Source organism: Hypomesus nipponensis, chromosome 9, assembly GCF_054491055.1.
Source record: "Hypomesus nipponensis isolate SF chromosome 9, ASM5449105v1, whole genome shotgun sequence".
Taxonomy (NCBI): domain Eukaryota; kingdom Metazoa; phylum Chordata; class Actinopteri; order Osmeriformes; family Osmeridae; genus Hypomesus; species Hypomesus nipponensis.
In genome coordinates, this window is record NC_140369.1 from 3,057,914 (window position 1) to 3,066,469 (window position 8,556).

Sequence of the window (8,556 nt, forward strand, 5' to 3'; positions counted from 1 at the left end):
GTACTGCTGAACTTTACGTTTTTTGTCTAGTATTGAGAATTAAAGTGGCTGGTTAAACGAGTCCAGGATAGAGGTAATATGGGTGGATATATTCTCCACTTACCACTAAAAACACCTGGAGAATTAAATATAATTTTCGAAAGATTTGTAATGTTAACACAACACTGCTACTGCACATAAAAATCTATAATACGCAGCCTAGTCTCAAATGAAACCTGTTGAATCCACAACACTCGACACGAACAATCGATATCATTTTAAATATTTAAATACTATCTGCAGCTTCAAACGTGTTTGAAACTACAAAGTCTAGCTGCAATGCACTAAAAATGATTTCAACAGTGCAACCCCGTATATCTGTCATCTATGCACTCGTGTTAACGCTGTCTTTAGGAACAGTGTAAGAATCAAGCAACGAACAGCCTACTATTCATCTAAACACGAGCAGATTAGACATAGCCTACCATAGTTGACAAAAAGAATGCACTGTTCTTCTTCTATATCAAAGCTCACCTCCAAACACGGAAAGACAGTAATGATCTTTTCCACAGATGCCACAGGAATATAACTCCTTAAGTCGAGTGCGCACCGCGATGAGAAAAAAAGACCATTATTCGGAACGGTGAAAGAAGCGGAGAGTAACATCGGAGAGGACTGCTAGTGATGTCGGTCACGGGACTAAAACGAGACACGGAGATGTGTCTGTAATTAACTAAAAGTTGGATCTTTGTTTTCCACAACTGGATCTAGAGGTTCCAGCGGGCGGTTGACCAAGATCCATTTAGGCTACACCTCCACCGGGGTGTAACGGTCACACCTCACCGTCGCGCATGCTTCAGTTCCAAGTGCGTGATGGACAAGAACGAGGGGCTCTTCTCTTTCTGTCTGTAGCGCGCGCGCTCGTCAGCTCTCCTTCGCCGTTTGCGTTCAGTCAGTTTTCCACTCTGTGACCTCACCTCATACAGTAGTACAGGATCTACTAGGTATGCACGCTGTGTCCATTCTACTGACTACAAACCAGTTATGACCAGTAGCCTACGCCAATACAACCGCAAACCTCATCCTGTCATGGCTTTTGGGATTTAACGGTCGAATGCCAGCCTCCAACTAGAAACGAATTTATACAGGTTCTCTCTCATCCACCGGTCTTTGTATGCACACGATCAGCCAATTAGAGCCATTTATGAATACAGGGGAGTTATGGTTTAAATGAGCTGAGTAACACAGCGGTCCCTGGCCTAATTAATTGTGACCAACCAACATAACAAAAAGAAAGACGAGGAACGAATTTTCAAAAAAGATTTGGAACTGAATGAAACAGAATATTTGATCATACTGTAGCATCACTCTCAAGGGCTGTGTGCGTGTGAGTGTATGTGTGTGTGTGTGTGTGGAGGGGGTCGGCGGGTGGCGGGGGAGGGGGATTGAGAGAGGGAGAATACTGTAACTGTGTAACTATGGCAACCCTCATTCAAAATACAGCACCGTTTGAGGAAACTTGATTATCCTGTCTTACGCTCGTGTAGGCCTAAACAGACGGGATCCTAAATCCTCTATAGAACAGCTGCTGCGTTTAATTGTGCTTTAGGATGATGACAAACGAGTAATAGCCTATAACTAAAATATATTTAATTTAATCCGACTGGCCGCTTAGTGAATAAAATAATAGTGCCCTGATATTTGTATTCGTGCACTGTCCGTGTTGCTCGGACCGCCACTGTTAGTATCCTACTGACTGGATAGCTACCCTGCTGGGAGGTGAAACGTGGAAAGCAACACACAATCAACTGTTTGCCTATTTTCCAGACGGATAGAAGAAAACAAAACGACAATTTCATCGCCAGGTTATAGCCTACTTAAAAAGAGACTGTAAAAAAAAAAATGAGAGCGTTGAGGTTGTTGCAGTAAAATAGATTTAAGGAGGCTTCGAAATAGTGGTGAATATTTTAGGCCTATACTCTAATAGTCTAGCCCTGCTGTTTGCTATACGGTCTCTGCAATGTAAACTGAGGCAACTCAGATGTTGAACTGAGGTTGAAACGCTGCCATAGTAAAGACAATGTTCAGTGGCAGTTTTACACGGGGGCTTCAGGGGCCAGTGCACCTGTAAAAATGTCCCTGTCCCCCTTGGGGGCCCCCTGAGCTGACTGAATACATATTTTATAATTTTTTCAGGGGTTCATGCCCACCTTTTGCAGCATTGTCCTACTGTATTTGATTTTAAATATTGATGGCCCTACCTCATTGTTTCAATTGAATCTCTATGTACAAAATAAAAGTTTATAGGATTTTAATGTTAAGCAAAATGATAGTATTTAATATTTAAATATAATTTGTTTCCGTTTTTTAATGTGCCCCTATGATTTAACACTGGCCCTACCTTGGCCCCCCCAGTAAAATTTGTCTAGAATTGCCACTGACAATGTTGCATAAACTGCTGGATGTTCATGACCCGGGTGTGACTCTGTGACACAGGTAGGGCTTATCATTGCGTCGCTTGTTAAGTTTCACACCCTCCCATCAGACCTTGTCCTGATGCCGCCCTCTGTGATTCGCAGAGTCCGAAAAGCCGCCCTCTTTGATTCGCAGTGACACCTTAACTACTGCAAAATTCCTGCCACTGAAAAGCTAGAAATTCAATGTAGCTGCAGGAGGTAGGACTATTTGTACGCTACTGAGGAGTAGGAGGCTAGGCCAATGTTGAACATCATCTTGACCTACATGCACAGGTGCACTTGTGATGGTCACGACTTGATCTGGGACTTTCTGCTTTATTTTCTTTGCTATAGGCTACATGATGAAAGCTACGTCACTTGGACGTGGATTCGTATTAATGAACACAATTAGGCCACTGTTAATGTATCTTACTGTCATGCGTTATATCAAGGTTGAGAACAACTGTCAGAAATATTAATCTATCAAGCATTGCACATAGTCAGTCGATGAACAAGTTTAAGAAAGTTTATTGCTTGCGGCCGGCCCACAAGGAGACAAAACATCACACGCCATTGTGCTACAAGTTTGTCTGGTTCACAAGTCTTCAAGTAAGACTTTTTATTGGTGAGAAGTCTCCTCCCCTGCATATCTGCTGTCAATATGATCGATCCCAGAGACAGAATGAGCGTGCACGTGCGTGCACGAAACTTACAGAGTTCTCTGACCCTAGGCTTGACCATATGATTCACTCAGCACAGATAAGGTTAACACCTTTATCGCACCTCTAGCACACTAATGATCAACCTAGGTCAGTTTGTCTATGTAAGCCTCGTGTCATGTATAAGTCATGTGGGGAGAGGGTTCTCTGCTGACAAGGAATGCTGAACACAGAATCATTCTTATTACAGAATAACAGTTACATATTCAATTGTTCCAACAAAAACGTCATCACAACGCGGAAGTTTCTTTTTCATAGGACCAGCGGACTAACCACAACTGAACCCGAAATCTGCTAAAAGCTAACGGTAGCTAACGGTCGCTCGTGAAACAAAATTTGACCCACCATAAAACCAAGTTATCGCAAAATCTCTTCAATTCAGTGAAATTCTCCACAATGACACATAATGCCATCCAGGGGATAGACGTCAAAGATCTGAAATACTTATTTGCTGCATGAATGAACCCTTTCAGTGCTTTAATTATTTGATCAAACCAATCCCTGTATAGATTGTCTAGGTCTTAACACACAGTCAAGTACTTTTCTTCAACAACAAAAACGTGTGGATTCAAGTGTGGACACAGATCCCACACAGTCGACTGAAGCTGAGTAAAATTGAACAACAAAAACCTGTATCGTGCACCTGCTGGAACACAACTTCAATTTTTTTCTATTAGTTGTGTGGTTCTGTAGAATACAGTGTGTTTTCAAGTGCATCTTGATGAATCACATGAGATTTATATCCAATAATAGAGGGATTTAGAGTGCTGGCTTCCAGAGTTAGAGTCGGCTTCTGCATTCTCATCATGCACTGTTCTGTTTTCCACTGTATCCACCACCAGACTTATTAAGTCAATATGATCATTCAGCAGGATTATGTTATTAAGTCTTTATTATCAAATTAATTGAGCAGGCTAATAAAGGCATTAAAGGCTACCATTGTCATACAATTATTGAAATACATATATTTTCTACATTGTAACATTAGTTAAACTCAGCTTCTCAATTTTCTAAACATGTAGGCTCAGCCTACACCATTTGGATACTAAAGATGATTTTCTGTGAAATGATAACAGAATGGCAATCCCTCACACTGCTGTCATATAACAAACATACACCGCGCTGATGAATCGATATCAAAGTTTAATCTAGTTGTATTAAAGACTGTATTAAATGTGAGATCACACTTCCATCTTCCCAGCAGCAAATCATCGAGTGTTTTCCTGGTGTGTGTTAGCCTCCAGCTGTCAGGCTGCCATGTTTGTAGTCCGCCTCCAGCTGTCAGGCTGCCATGATCGTAGTCCAGGGGATTTACATAGAGCCTGATGTTCCCGCCCATCTGGTGCGACAGGAAGTGATGTAAACAGACTCTTAATGGATGTGTCCGGATTTATCTCTGTACTTCATGTTCTGAGATGGTTGTTCCCTTTTCAACAGAGGAGCTCCACCCCCAGGAGGGGAGGAGGGGAGGGAAGGAGGGTGGAGGGGAGGAGGGGAGGGAAGGAGGGTGGAGGGGAGGAGGGTGGAGGGGAGGAGGGTGGAGGGTGGAGGGTGGAGGGGAGGGGAAGAGGGCGGAGGGGAGGGGAGGAGGGTGGAGGGGAGGGTGGAGTGGAGGGAAGGAAGGAGGGTGGAGGGGAGGGTGGAGTGGAGGGAAGGAGGGTGGAGGGGAGGGTGGAGTGGAGGGAGGAGGGTGCAGATCAAGGAGGCAGGATTGAAAGGGGGAGAGGGAGAGAAAAAGAAGGGGGAGGGGAAGAGGGAGGAGAGGGAGGGGAAGTGAGTGATGGCAGGGGGGAATTAAATGCTAATATTTCTCTATAGAGACTGGATTATAACACGTGAGGTGACTGGAACATTCATCAGTTGAAGGTTTTGACGTCTACTGTGTTTCTAGATACAAGACATTGGCTTTTTTCCTAGTCAACTGCAGAATCCAACCCAGCTCGTAATGATGCTGGTTGACGTGTGTATGTGTGTGTGTGTGTGTGTGTATGTGTGTGTGTGGGAAGGAAGGGGCAACGTGACACGTGGACCAGGGTCCTAAGGCTCAGGGAGGATACAAGGTGTGTGTGTGTGTGTGTGTGTGTGTGACTACGCAGTGTGTATGTTTGTACAGTGTGTGTGTGTGTACTGTGTGTGTGTGTTTATACAGTGTGTGTAAAGTGTATGTGTGAGTGTTTGTACAGTGTGTGTGTGTGTGCACTGTCTGTGTGTACCATGTGTGTCAGTGTGAGTACCGTGTGTGTGTGTGTGTGCGTGTGTCAGTGTGAGTACCATGTGTGTGTGTGTGTGTGTGTCAGTGTGAGTACCGTGTGTGTGTGTGTGTGTGTGTGTGAGTACCGTGTGTGTGTGTGTGTTTGGGGGAGGCAGTGGAGGGAGGGGTAGCAGTGTGACAGGTGTACCAAGGACCTGAGGCTCAGAGACGAACTAGAGGACACAAGGGTGTGTGTGTTTGTACAGTGTGTGTGTGTGTGTGTGATTGCACAGTGTGTGAGGGCTGAGAGGTAACCAGGAGGACAAGGTTCACAAGGCCGTCCTGGAGAGGGAGAAGAGGAAGAGGAAGAGGTCAGATGGTCCATGACAAGGCAGTGCATAACATAAACAATTGAAATCAGCTCTGGTGGGAGAAGGAAAATTTGAAGAACGGAGACTGTGGAAGGTGATTGGGGATGGAGAGCGACAGAGAGAGAGACAGAGAGAGAGAAAGAGAGAGAGAGAGAGAGAGAGAGAGAGAGAGAGAGAGAGTGAGAGAGGGGTAAAGAACGAGGGTTATGGCAACAAAGAGAGGAATATAAGGACTGATGTTTCTTGGGTTCCCTAGAGACGGGGCATGTGTACACAGTGTTCCTTTGGATCTGTAAACAAACTAACAAACATTTTGATCTGTAAACAAACAAATATTTGTTTTCCTGGAAACACACCCAGCCCCTTGCAGTCCGGACACACGTCATCAGGACCAGCTGATTCCTCTGAGCCAGTGTGACGTCTGGGGAGTCAGGTGGCTGAGCGGTTAGGGAATCGGGCCAGTAATTTACATTTACATTTAGTCATTTAGCAGAGGCTCTTATCCAGAGCGACATTCTCCCCGAGGCAAGTTGGGTGACGTGCCTTGCCCAAGGACACACCGTCATTTTTCACAGCCAAGAATCGAACCGGCAACCTTCTGATTACTAGGAGTCAGGTGGCTGAGCGGTTAGGGAATCGGGCCAGTAATTTACATTTACATTTTGTCATTTAGCAGAGGCTCTTATCCAGAGCGACATTCTCCCCGAGGCAAGTTGGGTGACGTGCCTTGCCCAAGGACACACCGTCATTTGGCACGGCCAGGAATCGAACCGGCAACCTTCTGATTACTAGGAGTCAGGTGGCTGAGCGGTTAGGGAATCGGGCTTATAATCAGATGGTCGCTGGATCAATTCCCGGCCGTGCTAAATTACGTTGTGTCCTTGGGCAAGGCAGGAATGTCCCTGTACTGACTGTAAGTCGCTCTGGATAAGAGCGTCTGCTAAATGACTAAATGTAAATGCCTGTGACATTATCTGAGACAATGTTTGAAATGAGCTCACACCTGGGTCGACAGCCTCCGGGTGATTTATGACAGAGTCATGAATAACTGTACAAGCAATAATGAATATATTCAATAACGTATCTACTGATTAATACTCTGTAATGAGTCATGGGAAAACTAGCCTGTGATAATGTTGCTGTAATAACGTCTGGATCATTATGTGAGCATGATGATGTTGGGATGATGATGTTTGGATAATGTGAGCATCAAAATGTTGGGATGTTACAGTTGAGTTGCCATGACAATGTTGTTTGTTGCCAAGATACTGTTGATGCTGTTGTCTCTTCAGACCATGACCCCCCTTCGCCAACCGTTAGCTGCTCCCAGTCTGATAATCATTCCACCATTTCACTTCCATGAAGTCTAAAACCTGAGCTCTGCCACTGCATCCACCCTCAGACAGAAACGGCAGTTCCAGCACTGTGACAGGAGAGGGACTGTTTTCTGTCTCCCGACCTACTTCTGATGGCTTGCATCACCACCATCACTGTTCAGTGGAGCTACTGAAACATCAAAGAGTTGAGGAGATTCGATACATTCACCAGTCAAACACCCCGAGGATGAGAGAGGAGAGGAAGACGAGAGGAGAGGAAGAGGAGAGGAAGGGAGGGTAGGAGAGGGTAGGAGAGGAAGGAGAGCGGAGGAGGCAGAGGAGAGGAAAGGAGGAGGGGAGGGGAGAGGAGGAGAGGAGATGGAGGAGGGGAGAGGAGGAGAGGAAGGAGAGCAGAGGAGATGGAGGAGGGGAGAGGAGGAGAGGTGGAGGTAGAGGAGAGGAGAGGAAGAGAGGAGAGGAGAGGAAGAGAGGAAGAGAGGAGAGGATGGGAGGGGAGGAGGGAGGAGAAGACATCCCCTGCATTTTCAAACTCATTTGACTCTTCAAAGGTCAAGGATACTTTATGAACATAAACAAATTGTTGTGATTAGTATTGACCATGGGTGGGCTTTGAATGTCATGCCACCGCTGTGGTGTGGTGTGTGTACAGCGAGTTACAGGCTCTCCTGTCTGACCTCCCTGACCAGGAGGCCAGGGGAGCAGGGGGGATCTGGTCATGGATGACATTTCTTTGAATCAATGCACATGAAATGCCAGGCGTTGATCTTTGTTGTGCAATGGTGGACGGTTTCTCGTCCAAAGTAGGATGCAGAGAGAGGAGGGAGAGAGAGGGAAACAAAGGAATAAGGAGAGAACGAGAGAAAGGGAGAGAGAGAGGGAGAGGAGGGAAATGGAAAGAAAGAAAACCAGGGAGAGAAGGAGGGAGAGAGAAGTAGAGAAAACAAGAAAGGAGAGGGAGGGAGAATCAAAGAAATAGAGCTAGGGAGGAGGAGGGAGAGAACATTCTTTGTGCAGCCTGCGTCCGTGTGTCCCTGTGTCCAATCAGTTGTAGGTCAGCTGCCTTACACTGCCCCAGGAAGATAAAAGGTGTCAAATTGAGATGACATTCAGGTGATATTTCCACAACTCATCCATACATCCCCAGGTCTCTTTTTCATGTTAATTTTAGCTTGAAAGTAACATCAGGGACCGGATACAATTTTTTCCCATGAAATGTCACACAGAATAAAAAAAAATAAAAAATTAACTGCCAAGAAACGTAATCTAAAGATCAGACCTTCGCCGTCCACGTGGTCTCTGACCACCACTTATGTTCAGTAAATGTAACATAGATCCTCCCACCCCTGAGTACTTCATCAAGAACTAATTCAATTTGTCCCGATGACATCATGACACAATTACACTCTAAATCTGATCTGCTATTATTAAACCTCATTTATAAAAATAAAAAAGAACTCTGTCACCAACACCCTTTTCAGGATCTCATAGATTTTTTTTTCTCCC